The sequence below is a fragment of the Gossypium hirsutum genome, chromosome A13, assembly GCF_007990345.1.
Source record: "Gossypium hirsutum isolate 1008001.06 chromosome A13, Gossypium_hirsutum_v2.1, whole genome shotgun sequence".
In the NCBI taxonomy this organism is placed as follows: Eukaryota; Viridiplantae; Streptophyta; class Magnoliopsida; order Malvales; family Malvaceae; genus Gossypium; species Gossypium hirsutum.
Genome location: NC_053436.1, coordinates 80,281,295 through 80,297,107, shown reverse-complemented (window position 1 = coordinate 80,297,107; position 15,813 = coordinate 80,281,295).

Genomic DNA, 15,813 nt, shown 5'->3' with positions numbered 1-15,813 from the left:
TTTCACCCACAGACGGATGGTCAATCCGAATGGATTATTCAGACACTCGAGAATATGTTGAGATGTTGTATTCTTGAGTTTGAAGATTCATGGGAAAGATACTTGCCATTGATTGAATCTGCATATAATAATAGTATTCAATCGAGTATGAAAATGGCTCCTTACGAAGCTTTGTACGGTCGCAAATGCCGAACACCTTTGTATTGGACTGAGCTTAATGAGAATAGGATTCACGGGGTTGATTTGATAAAAGAGACTGAACAGAAAGTAAAAGTGATTCGAGATAGTTTGGAGACAGCTTTCGATCGTCAAAAATCTTATACAGACATAAAACGAAAAGATATTGAATTTGAGATCGGTGACAAAGTGTTTTTGAAAGTATCTCCGTGGAAGAAAGTACTTCAATTCGACAGAAAAGGCAAATTGAGTCCGAGATTCATAGGGCCGTATGAGATCACCAAACGTATCGGGCCGGTTGCTTATATATTTTTGTTTTCCACTAGAGTTAGAAAAGATTCATAATGTGTTTCAGGTATCGATGCTTAGACGATACAGATCCGATCCCTCGCATGTGATTTCTCCATCTGAGATTGAGATTCAGTCTGATATGACCTACGATGAAGAATCGATCCGTATTTTGGCTCGCAAGGATAAAGAATTGTGAAATAAGAAAATTCTGTTAGTTAAAGTGATGTGGCATCGACGCGGTGTTGAAGAGGCTACGTGGTAACCTGAAGATGCTATGAGAAAACAATATCCAAACCTATTCACTAGTAAGATTTTCGGGGACGAAAATCCCTAAGGGGGAGAGTTGTAACTGGCCGGTTTAAACCTTAGTCGAAATAGTGATTTCAGGACCATGAATCCGAGTTTAAAAAATATTTTGATATTATTTTCTGTGTTTACAGTATGTGGGAAGTTTCGTATGAAAATTTTGTCATTTGTGTGCTTAATTTGATAAAAGGACCTAATCACGTAAAATGTAAAAGATGTGTTCTATTTGCTAAAGTGTCAAATTGCTATAGTTTTTTAATTGTAAGGTCCTTATGTTGCTATTATGTCATTGAAAAGGTTAATGGACATAACTGATCTAATGTATAATGGTTTATTAATGTTTTAATGTAAAGGCAAAATGGTAAACTAGTTATTATTATGTGATTAATTAAACAAAACATGAAATAAGGCCATTTTGTGTTCATCCTTGCTAAAAATCAAAGAAAAAGAAAAGAAAAAGAGATAGTTAGGGTTCGGCTTGTTCAAGCATCAGTTAAGGTATGAGTTTTGTTCGGTTTTTGATAATTTCTATGTTTTTTTTATTGTTGCTTAGTGTTCTATCAAGCCCATGTCTCAATTTCTAAAATTGTTGATGATTTTGAGTTGAGCCATTGATGAAACTATGAGTTCTATGAAGTTTGATGATAGTATATGGAAGCTTGATGTTAAGTTAACATGTTTTGTCTTTGAATTTTTGATGAATATAAGTAAATTGGGTTAAATTGTGAAAATAGAAAATTGAGGGACTAAAATGTGAAATAGATGGATTATATGCGTTTATATGAACTCTATGAACATTCGGCCTAACATATGTAAAAGGAGATTTTGTGTATTTTGTGATTTTGTGAATTAGGGACTAAATTGTCAAAATATAAAAATATGAGGGCTAATTTGTAAAATGCCCTAAATATGTGTATATGGATTGAATTGAATGATTTTTTGAATAAAATAGTTAATTTTGAATACATATAGATCAAGAAAAGAGGAATTCGGATTTAGATCGGGGGAAATCGAATGTTATAGAGTAAACGATCCGAATCGTCAATTCCCTTTACGAGGTAAGTTCGTAGGTGATAAATGATATTACAATTTATGTTTTAATGTTTTGATAATAAATAATGTAACGCCCCGTACCCGAGACCATTGCCGGAGTCGAACACGAGGTGTTAACGGACTTAATTCATTAATTAAACAGCTCATACAATTCATTTTAAAATTTCCAGACAAGCTGGCTAACTGCATCACAGTCGCTTTAAAAATCATATCTCGAGTTACGAAACTCAAAATCCAATTCCATAAATTTTTCCTGAAACTAGACTCATATATATATCTACTAATTTTTTTCTAGAATTTTTGGTTGAGCCAATTAGTACAATTTATTAGTTAAAGTCTCCCCTGTTTCAGGGTTCAACTACTCTGACCTCTGTGTATTACGAATCAGATATCTCCCTGTACAGAGCTTCAATGACTATGCCATTTGTCTCTAATAAAACTAGACTCAATAAGAAATCTGTACATATAAAGCATGACTTCTAATTATCTTTGTAAAATTTATGGTGAATTTCCAAAGTCAGAACAGGGGATCCAGAAATTGCTCTGGCCTTGTTTCACAAAAATTTAAGCATCTCATAAAATATAGCTCATAACCTGTTTCGCTTCTTCCATAAGAAAATAGACTCATCAAGCTTCGATTCCATAACTTATTCATTATTTAATTTCATTTCTACTATTTTTAGTGATTTTTCAAATTTACGTCACTACTGCTGTCTGAATCTATTTTATGGTAAATTTTACCTATTTCATGGTTTCCATGGATTAGCTAGCAATTTGACATACATAACACCAAATATGATCATTATTAGCCATTCCAATGGCTAATCATTACCAAGCATTTCCATACCACTCAATAACCATATCATAAGACCATATATACAAAATGATTATAATGCTATACATGCCATACTCAAAATATACAAGCCATTATGCCAAGATGGTATACGGATAGTGTGAGCGAGCCTCCGACCATTCCCGATTTTCGAGCTGGCTTGTCAAAACTACAAGGAATGAAAAGGAGGGAGTAAGCATAAATGCTTAATAAGTTCACATGCAAATAGCAAGTAACATAATCATATAAGCAAACATAAAACATCATTTGCATAATCATCACCAAGACATTCATATCACATTTTCATTTATCATCTTACCATATTGTTGTTATATCGATTTTTCAACCCGAGGGTTAAGTACATACCTGTTCAAAGTACCCATTTCACAACAGTTACCAATACGTCCCTTTCATCTTGAGTATTCCTCCATTTCAGTAGAACTTTACCCGTTGAACACATCGGAATATAATTCGGATACATGGAAAGTTTGCACATAAGTGCCACATATGTAGCCAAGCTACCATGTAACCCGCCCATAAGTGAACTCGGACTCAACTCAATGAGCTCGGGCGTTCGCATCCATGAGTGAACTCGGACTCAACTCGACGAGTTCGGATGCCTAGTTACATCTCACGAACTCGGACTCAACTCAACGAGTTCGGACATTTGCATCCATAAGTGAACTCGGACTCAACTCAACGAGTTCGGATGCCCAAATATCCCAGTGACATGTCACTCGTATCCTAATCCATTCCTAAGGCTCAACGGGACATTTTTCCCAATCATATGTCTCAACCATCTTCTATGGAATGTAGATACCGATACTCAGTAGTATTTCACATTTTCCAAGTATATCACGTAATTTGACATATTATCAAACAATTGTGACAAGTATGATATTTCATAATAATTATCATATCATTTAAATAACATTAAAACATTTAAAACAATAACTATGTTACCAACATTTACATATGAACTTACCTCGTATGCGAAAATGGCTACTTTTACCATTTCGTCCACAACTTGGTATTTTCCTCATTTTAGCCCGAATTTCAGTTTTCCTTGCTAATCGAGCTTGGAAGCTTGAAAAACCCTAGTCTTGGTTTCTCCTTGCTATATTCGGCCATGGGGTTGAAGATGAGCAAAATTGGCTTTTAATTTTGTATTTTAATTCATTTTACCACTAAATGACCAAAATGCCCTTACTACTAAACTTTCCAAAAATTCCATTCATGTCCAATTTTTGTCCATAGACTTAGAAATTGGTAAAATTCTATTTAAAACCTCCTAATTAATATTTTAAAACAATTTCATACTAGAAACTTCTAGAATGCAAGTTTTGCAAATTATTCAATTTAGTCCCTAATTTCAATTTAAGCACTTTATGCATAAAATTTCTTCACGAAATTTTCACACAATCATGCAATCATATCATAGACCTCAAAATAATCATAAAATAATTATTTCTATCTCAAATTTTTTGGTCACGAAACCACTATTCCGACTAGGCCCAAAATCAGGATATTACAACTCTCCCCCCGTTCAGGGATTTTCGTCCTCGAAAATCTTACTAGAAAAGTGTTCTTCATTTTTAATCTCATATTCGGTGCCGAAGAACTTGCACTTAGACTGTACCTCCAATACATCTCTTCAATTTCTCATATGATCTAAAAGCTTACAGTCTCAACTCTCAACTGTTCTTAAATTTTCAACCCTTCTCAGTTTCCCATGATATCATGACATAAAACCCGGATCTCAACTTGATTTAATGGAGACCGGAATTCCAAGAAATCCAACAATCAAAGTGACCTGAAATTTCATGAATCTGATGAGTAGGAATTCATTCAATACAGATATGATTTATAGATCTCGCCAAACATTTAACTATAGGATACATCACATTTTCCTCTTTCCGCCATAGAAATAATTCTGATATGGCCTCAAGAATAATCCTTCTCATTTCCATCCCAATATCAACATTGACAAGGATAATTTTGATAGATCCCAATGCTCGGCTTTAACCCCTTTAACAACTCCGATTTTATGTAACATCGGATGCTCTAAACTATCACATTACCTCACTGTCTTGAAACACATCACAATTCATACAACAATACATTACTGAAAGTCAGGAAGTCTTTGCTCAATGTAGACTAGTCTAGTTCAGACACTTCGGTTACCAATATTCTCATCTATCCGAACTCTGTCAACATGTAATAAACTTTTCAGCTTTCACAAGATGGAAACCTTATCATTCGTAGTGACTTAAACTAATATTCAACTCTTTCTAATAAATATACACTTCTCGTTCAAACTATTTACTCTTTTATCCGTACAAAATGAAATTCTATTATCAGACTTGGGAAAAATAATCCTGACATAATTGTCAGATGAAATCTTTCAAATAAATAATTTACCATACTGACTGAAACTCGCGTTTTTATCACCTATGCCTTTACTGATGTCAAATCCTTACACAGAAATTAGAAAAAATCCCAATACTAAAATCACCACATTACCAAGATCAAATTAGAAGTATAGTCATATTTGACATGATTATCACGAGCTGAAGAACGTACTTCGAACATGAGTCATAATTGACAAATTATGGAACAAAGATAACAAGAAAACCGAATAAAGAAATCCAAGATAGAGAAACCCAGAATAAAGAAATCCAGAATAAAGAGATCCAGGATAAAGAAACCCAAGATACGATACTATGCCGGAGAATCGAAAACCAAATTCATAGAGAAAATACAGAACACCCTGATAATTCTTCAAAGAAAGAAAGTCCAAAAGAAAACATCATTTAATCCCACTGAAATCAAATATAATAGGATCAATATATCTTCCCATACATATATATCAGATGAAGCATCAAGTAGAAGAAACAGAATCATAATATCATACGTATTCTCTCATCAATTCTTATCAAACGAAATGAAATAGAATACCTGATGAAATAGAGCAATATAAATTATAAACCAGTCAGACTACCAGTGCTTTCATCCAACACCAGAATTAGAAGACATTCCCATATAACAAGAATTTCTTCAGAAGATCAATAGCCATAGAAATATTTCTGAGAACGGGTGAACACATAGAACATCTCAAAAGAGACTGCTAAATCTGTCCGGTCATAACTGTCACACTCAGATAATTCACATTTCAAATATCATTTCCCCAACTAGTTCTGCCGTCACAAATTTCATATTAAATCATTCACTAAAGAATGTCAGTTCTGAATAAATTTCGATTTACACTTTTCTCGACCTTGCACCTGAGTAATTCGATTTACCAAAGAGAATTCCTTCTCTAACTGGGACAGTGCATAATTCCAATAATCTTTATATCAATCCGATACTTTACTGGCTCTGACTTTACTTATCAGCTCATTTTCAATCTCTGATCATACTTATAATTATTCTATCACTGAACTCTTTGGGTTCTCAACCGGAAACTTATTCAATACAAATCTCATGAAATTCCATTATAAGTACCACTTCGGTAAGGGGGAGAGGTTGTAGGACCTCTGACTCGACTTTCTTATACATACACATATGACACAATTTCCATCATCATAGTAACATCATCAAAATCATGTCATTCATTCATTTTGGCTTACACCAATTTTCCTATTGTCCCATTTAGACAATATACTTATGCATACATTCTATGTTTTCTAGACAGCTTTACTTATCCATTCATTTAATTAAATTAATTCATGCTCATGACATTATATAAGGCCAAACAAACATAAATATTTGCATCACAATCACAACTTTCATTTCGTGCATCATCATGTACATATCATTACAATCATATAATTCAGTCCAACAATTTAACATAGATAAGTTCATTTCATTATAATCCTTTATCTCATAAAAATTATATATCATTAACATTCATCAACATTCAACGTCCAATCAAGACAAGGACATTTTCATTCGTATCATGATATTATGACCTTTATTCATACCTCTACTACTTTCTATTTATTCCATTCATCTTATCAAGTAAGCCACATACACTACATCATATGAGCATTAAGCAAATATGAATATTTATCACATATGTATCATAAACCTTTATTCATACTTTTCTGAACCGAGTCTTACCATAATCATAATTTCACTCAAATACCTTCACATAACATTGAACATGGTCGGCACAGCTCGGTTGGAGAGTACCCTGTCTAAATAAGACGGCACTCATACGCGTCGGAAGACATCACACTATCACAGATTAGTGGCATGTATAGCTAAACTTTTATACATGCTAGGTTAGTCCGAGAACCGACTAAACCTGCTCTGATACCACTAAATGTAACGCCCCGTACCCGAGACCATTTCCGGAGTCGAACATGAGGTGTTAACGGACTTAATTCATTAATTAAACAGCTCATACAATTCATTTTAAAATTTCCAGACAAGCTGGCTAACTGCATCACAGTCGCTTTAAAAATCATATCTCGAGTTACGAAACTCGAAATCCAATTCCGTAAATTTTTCCTGAAACTAGACTCATATATATATCTACTAATTTTTTTCTAGAATTTTTGGTTGAGCCAATTAGTACAGTTTATTAGTTAAAGTCTCCCCTATTTCAAGGTTCAACTACTCTGACCTCTGTGTATTACGAATCAGATATCTCCCTGTACAGAGCTTCAATGACTATGCCATTTGTCTCTAATAAAACTATACTCAATAAGAAATCTGTACATATAAAGCATGACTTCTAATTATCTTTGTAAAATTTATGGTGAATTTCCAAAGTCAGAACAGGGGATCCAGAAATCGCTCTGGCCCTGTTTCACAAAAATTTAAGCATCTCATAAAATATAGCTCATAACCTGTTTCGCTTCTTCCATATGAAAATAGACTCATCAAGATTCGATTCCATAACTTATTCATTATTTAATTTCATTTCTACTATTTTTAGTGAATTTTCAAATTCACGTCACTACTGCTGTCTGAATCTATTTTATGGTAAATTTTACCTATTTCATGGTTTCCATGGATTAGCTAGCAATTTGACATACATAACACCAAATATGATCATGATTAGCCATTCCAATGGCTAATCATTACCAAGCATTTCCATACCACTCAATAACCATATCATAAGACCATATATACAAAATGATTATAATGCTATACATGCCATACTCAAAATATACAAGCCATTATGCCAAGATGGTATACGGATAGTGTGAGCGAGCCTCCGACCGTTCCCGATTTCCGAGCTGGCTTGCCAAAACTACAAGGAATGAAAAGGAGGGAGTAAGCATAAATGCTTAATAAGTTCACATGCAAATAGCAAGTAACATAATCATATAAGCAAACATAAAACATCATTTGCATAATCATCACCAAGACATTCATATCACATTTTCATTTATCATCTTACCATATTGTTGTTATATCGATTTTTCAACCCGAGGGTTAAGTACATACCTATTCAAAGTACCCATTTCACAACACTTACCAATACGTCCCTTTCATCTTGAGTATTCCTCCATTTCAGTAGAACTTTACCCGTTGAACACATCGGAATATAATTCAGATACATGGAAAGTTTGCACATAAGTGCCACATATGTAGCCAAGCTACCATGTAACCCGCCCATAAGTGAACTCGGACTCAACTCAACGAGCTAGGGCGTTGCATCCATGAGTGAACTCGGACTCAACTCAACGAGTTCGGACATTTGCATCCATAAGTGAACTCGGAATCAACTCAACGAGTTCGGATGCCCAAATATCCCAGTGACATGTCACTCGTATCCTAATCCATTCCTAAGGCTCAACGGGACATTTTTCCCAATCATATGTCTCAACCATTTTCTATGGAATGTCGATACCGATACTCGGTAGTATTTCACATTTTCCAAGTATATCACGTAATTTGACATATTATCAAACAATTGTGACAAGTATGATATTTCATAATAATTATCATATCATTTAAATAACATTAAAACATTTAAAACAATAACTATGTTACCAACATTTACATATGAACTTACCTCGTATGCGAAAATGGCTACTTTTACCATTTCGTCCACAACTTGGTATTTTCCTCATTTTAGCCCGAATTTCAGTTTTCCTTGCTAATCGAGCTTGGAAGCTTGAAAAACCCTAGTCACGATTTCTCCTTGCTATATTCGGCCATGGGGTTGAAGATGAGCAAAATTGGCTTTTAATTTTGTATTTTAATTCATTTTACCACTAAATGACCAAAATGCCTTTACTACTAAACTTTCCAAAAATTCCATCCATGTCCAATTTTTGTCCATAGACTTAGAAATTGGTAAAATTCTATTTAAGACCTCCTAATTAATATTTCAAAACAATTTCATACTAGAAACTTCTAGAATGCAAGTTTTGCAAATTATTCGATTTAGTCCCTAATTTCAATTTAAGCACTTTATGCATAAAATTTCTTCACGAAATTTTCACACAATCATGCAATCATATCATAGACCTCAAAATAATCATAAAATAATTATTTCTATCTCGGATTTTGTGGTCACGAAACCACTATTCCGACTAGGCCCAAAATCAGGATATTACATATAAATTGTATATATTTGAGCTTGGTTTGAATATGATGAAAAATCGACCATGTTCGGCACTAATTGTGCGATTCAAACAACTTCGGCTATAAATAGCACTAAGTGTGAGAGTTGGAATAGCTTTTGCTATATGAGGCACTAAGTGTTCGATATCGAGATAATTTCGGTTAGTTGAGATGGCACTAAGTGTGCGAGATCTTTATAGCTTCGGCTAATCATTAATGCACTAAGTGTGCGAATTCTTAAAGCATGGAAAAACTTTCGAATGAATTAATGTATTTGAACGAGAGGTGAGAATGAAAATGAATAAATACGGGAAAGTTTAGGTATGTACAAAACCTATGTGGTAGATGATATTATGTGTATAAAACTTGATGAATTAGAATGAACATATTAATTGTGATGGAATAGAATTAATGGATGATTTGAGAATTATTAAGTGTTTATTAGTTGATGTTTTGTATTATATAGATTGTTGATTATATTTAGTACGAACTTACTAAGCTTCAAGCTTATTGTATGAAATGTTCTCTGTTTTACAGTGTTATAAAGCTAGCTCAGATCTAGGAAGCATCAGCGACTCATTCACACTATCGGACATTTATTTTGGTACCATTTTGAAAGTTGTATATATGGTATATGACATGTATAGGCTAGTGTCATTTTGGCACGTTTTGTGTTGTGAATATTAGCCATGAGTTTTGGCTTGTGGTTGTTGATATGTATGGCCTCTTAAGTTGGCCTAAATGGTGTGTTTGTTAAGTAAGTTATATGATGTAATATTGCTTATGTGATAGTTTAATTGTGAAATGATGAAATGTAAATTTTGTGGTATGAAATAGGTGATAAGATGATGAGATTATACTTATGGAACTTATGTGAGTTTTAATGATTTTGGTATGTTTAGATTGTGGAATTGAGTAGTGAATTGGATGGTATTTGGATGTTATGGAATATGTATGAAATGGTTGATTTGGTTGCCTGTAAATGATGCAAATTGTTGTGGCTTTGGTGTGATTGAGATAGGTTGGAAATGCGGCTTAAACCAAGCCTAATTTCACCCCACACGGTTGAGCACATGGGCATGTGTCACAACTGTGTGTCTGCTGTAACTTAGCTATTCAAGTCAGTCTCGAGCACGGCTTAGACACATGGGTGTGTCTGGTGGCCGTGTGAGGCACACAGCCTTGGCACATGGGGGTGTGTGGCCATTTCGAAGGATACACGAGCTGGACACACGGGTGTATGGTCTGCCGTGTGACCCAAGTCAGTTTCGACCATGGGCAAGGCACACTGGCATGTCTTGTGGGCGTGTGGTTAAGTTAGTATGTATGCCCTGTTTTGCCACGACCTAGACACATGGGCGTGTCTAATGCCGTGTGAGGCACACGGTCTGTTCACACGGGCGTGTGACTTGTGTAACTTTAAAAAATGTTTGAGTTTTGAAAAATTTTGTTGTGCTCGGTTTAGTCTTGACCCCTTTCTAAAGCATGTTTAAGGTCTTGTTGACCTATATAAGAGACTCTATAATGATGTATAACCATGATGCTATGATGTTTATGAAATGAATGCGAAATGTTTCAATCTGTCCGGTAATGCCTCTTAACCTTAGTCAGACAACGGATACGGGATAGGGGTGTTGAAATATATGTATTTTGATGCTAATGATTATGTGGTACAGTTGGTACCAAATGGTATGTTTTGGTAAGTGATTTACATATTGTGTAATGATGCAAACTTAGTTAAAAGTTAATTTATTATTTTGGCCAAATTGAGTACATGGTTATACATGTTTTAATGTTGTCATTTGAGGTGCCTTTGAGCATATTGGTTGGATGTTATTATACCATATGTGTTTGGCTTGATTATGCATGATTTTGGTGCCTTTTGAGGGCTTATGTATATGTGCGAAAGGGATTATAGGTACATGTTGAAAAGGGTAAGAAAAATGGCTTGTAAAATAGCCTATTTTCGTCCACATGGGCAGAGACACAGTCGTGTGTCTCAGCTGTGTGTGACACACGGCCAGGTAGCACATCCGTGTGTCCCCTGTAGTTTTCAAAGGGTTGCACGTCAGGTTTTACACAGCCTGGCACACGGCCGTGTGACCCCTGCAGTTGGTAAATTTTCATCTTTTCCCTGAAATTTTTATATGTTTCTGATTTAGTCCCGATTTGTTTCTAATGTGTTTTAGGGCCTTGAGGGCTAGTATAAGGGGAAATATGTATGCTATTGATTGGTTTTACTATGATTGATGATATGAATTAAATGTTTTAAATTTTTTGATAGTTTTGAAATGTAAACTCCAGTAATGCTCCGTAACCCTATTTTGACGACTGATACGGGTTAGGGGTGTTACAGATTCAATACAGAGCATTTCACCATTTTGACATTTCAACACAGTATGCTCTTGTTTACAATTTACCATGACATCATGTTGTGTTAACCAGTCCATACCTAGAATCACATCAAATTCATCAAATGGTAATAACATCAAATCAGTCGAAAAATAGATTCTCCGTATCATTAATGGACAATTCTTGCAAATTTTATCCACCATTACATATTGGCCCGGGGGTTCGATACTTTAACCACGAATTTAGTGGACTCAACAGGTAAATTTTTATTATTCACTAAATTCGTGCAAAGTTATAAATGTGTCGAACCAGGATCAATTAAAGTAATTATATCAGTATCAATAACAGAAATAGTACCAGTGAGAACGTCGGGTGTAAAGGCATCCTCACGTGCACGAATAGCATATGTTCTTACTGGTGCTCGTTCCTCAAATTTAACAGTTGAGTCTTTTGCCGTACCCTGACTACCACTCATATTGTCGGGATTACGAGGGGGTCTACCTCTGGTAGCTGTATTACTCATTTTTGAAGTTTGAACAGTATCTCTTTCAACTTTCTTCAAATAATCTTTGAGATAGTGGTCATAGGAACCACATTTGAAACAAGCTCCGCTCTTCGTACGACACTCTCCAAAATGTAGTTTATTACAATGCTTGCATCTGGTTTGGTATTTCTAACACAACCTGCACTTGCTACAGATGTAGCCTGAAATCTCGGATTAAAGCGTTGAATACTTTTGTCTCTTGCATAATACCCTGTAGAATTGGTAAAACGGTCATGATATTCCTTCAATTTCTTTGAGGTCGATTGTTGTAACTTCCTCATAAGTCTTTTACTTGAAGTTTGGGCTTCAATCTCAACTTGTCTCTTTTCCTTACTCAGTCCTTCAACTTTATGAGCTTGATCAACCAGTACAAAAAATTCTTTTAGCTCAAGAATCCCAACTAATAACTTTATGTATTCATTTAAACCCTTTTCAAACCGCTTACACATTGCAGTTTCAATTGGGATACATTCTCTTGCATACTTACTTAATCAGAAAAATTTCCATTCATACTCAGATACTGTCATATGCACCTGTTTGAGCTCCAGAAATTCTTTCTGTTTTTGATCAAGAAACCTCTAGATGATATATTTCTTTTTGAATTCAATTTGGAAAAAGTTCCATGTGACCATCTCCTTCTGTACAATAGAAATCAATATAATCCACCATTGGTAAGTCGAATCTTTGAATAGGGATACAACACATTTCAATCATTTAGCCGGTGTGCAAGATAATTCGTCCAAAACCCTGATAGTATTTTCTAACCAGAATTCGGCCCTTTTAGGATCATCTTCAGCTTTAGGTTTGAATTCTTCTGCCCTGTATTTATGAATTTTATCAACAGGAAGCTTATTAGTTCTAACAAATTCTGTACCTTGTGGCATATCGGGAACAGGTTGAGAGACATGGGGGGTGGAGGTTGTTGTATAGCCTGGTTTGTTCTTGCATATTCTGTAAACCACTCATTCATCATTTGGAAGAAGGCTTCTTTAGCCTCTCCTCCTCAGCCCTTAGATATGGGCCCTCTACTACTTGAATCCGTTCTTTGTACTGAAGCCTGAGTATTGCTCTCAGCTTCTTCAGATTCAACTCGGTTGGATGACATTATTATATAAAAAATGTTTTAAAATGGTCAGGAGATATCACACTATCACAGGTTATATAATGGCATGTATAGCTAGACTCGTGTACACTATGTTAGTTCAAGAATCGGCTAAATCGTAGCTCTGATACTAATAAATGTAACACCCTTAACCCGTATTTGTCGCCGGAACATGTGTAACACCCCAAAACCTAGCCTAGAAGTTTAAACCGAATCTTGGAGGTTACATTGGCTACCAAAAGTGGCCGAAACAAAAAATTTAATTAAAAAAAACTTTTTGTTCATTATGTTTGAAACAATATTAAGCCGGCTTCAAACATTTAGAAAGAAAATCTACAGTTTCTAAAGTTCAGTCCAAATATCACCTTACGAAAGTCCAACATAAAAACTTGTACCACATTTTATGTAATCATTTTACAAACTGACTTAAAATTACACGAATAAAACTTATAAGATTCTACTTAAACCGAATCAAACCTTATCTTTTTGAGACCTTCGGTATGCCGAGTCTAGCTCTAAAACACAAAAAGCACATGAAAGGAAAGACACTACAAAGATGAGCTATGCAAGCTCAGTGTGAGTCCGAGACATGAACAGATGGCAAAAGACGGAGTGACACAACAAATCATTCAGACAAGCATGTGCATAAAAATATCACTTACGAAAGTCTCAATTGGTATGTCAAATACAATATCAAACCGCAAAAATGACTTTCCAGTCATACACAATGATTAGATCAAATTACATGACATTAACTATATTGTCGAGAACCAGAAGTTCACACAAACAGGCAAAATGTTCTGAGAAACAGACGTATATTCAGATGCGAATAGATGCACAAGTCAAAATCCCACCCCACCAACCAAACACCACTTCATCCATCCAGCACACCAAATAAGGGCTATGGTAGGCCTGTCCACCATGCACACCACATAGAACCATAATAGGTTCATCCACCCAACATACCACAACGTGGAATTAGGCCAGTTGAGTAACTGCATATAGCTGAGCTGATATACGTATAAGATAGTGTGGTAAACCGTTGTACAAAAGTATTACAGTTAAAACTGCTAAGTCTGTCTTCCTTCTCTTCATAACTAGATCCCAAAATTTTCATGCTATGCAACAATGCACACATTATGCTGACAATATATAGAAATAGACATTTACATTTCCAATTGAACAGATTTAGATTTGATTACACTTGTATTCTTATATTCAGTTACGACAACAATAATAAACTCATACTTATTCATCACATAAATGAGCAATAAAATTAAAGCCCATAAACGCATTTATATACACAAGCCAACCTAAATCGAGTCCCAAACACACTTACCGAGGCTTGAATGAGGGTCGGATTACACAGAAACATAAAACAGGCAGTTTATGACTCAAAAAAATTCTACAAAATAGGGCCACATGGCCGTGTGGAAGTGCCCAGGCTATGTGGAGGTCTACGCGCCCACGTAAAGGCCACACACGCCCATGTGGAGGGGACACACGCCCGTGTGAGCAACTTGTGCAACCCACTAACCAAAAATGCCAAAAATAAAGAACAGAGGCGACACGGCCATGTAGAGATCTCACACGCCCGTGTGGCCAGGCCGTGTGGCACCAAAATTCGCCCAAAACCCCTAATTTTCAATTTCACACGGCTGTGTGAGCCACCCATGTGTGGCACACGCCTGTGTGGCCACCCGTGTGGTCACGAAACCACACTAAAATAGCCTAAAATTCATGCTTTTGATGTCTAAATGATCTCCAACCCTTAGTAACCCAGAATTATGCCAGAACATATAGAATTTCATGCACTTTAGAAACAATATGATACTTTAAATAACCACTCACATAAACACACAAGACATTATCAAATTTCACCGTGAAGTTAAACCGTTTCAGAACACACACCTTAGAAAGCGATGTCAAGCAGCAAAGACCAATCTATTCACCCTCACCAACTGTTCGGAAACCTCAATTTCACACATAAACTTAAACTATAAGAACTTCAATTAACAGATAATAGAAACAAAAGTAATTCTATCATAAACACTCATGAACAAAACTTACCCACTTCACCTCTGATAAAACGAAACACACAAGAACGATCAATCTTAACAGAAAACACGTAATGTAAGTAACTTCCCCTTTTAAATAGAAATAAAAAGAGGTACAATGGGGAGGAAAAAGGAAAAAAATGAAGAAGAATGTGATTTTATTTTTCTATTTTAAAAGTAACTTCCCCTTTTAAATAAAATAAAATAACATAAATATTAAAATACTCACAAGGTATTGAACACGAGACTTAGAGATACACTAACATACTACTAACCACCAGGGCACCAGGTCCATTTTGACATTAAAACATGAAGTTGAATCCAAATGTTCAACCCACTCACTGCCCTTAACTACAAACCTCAAAACTTCTAACCCCAAATTATGAGATGTTACAACAAGGTTACGAAGCTTACCGGAATAAACAGATCAAATACAGACATTTCATATTATTTAACATTCATGTCATATATTATTCATAAAGTCCCTTATATGAGCCCTCGAGGCCCAAAATAT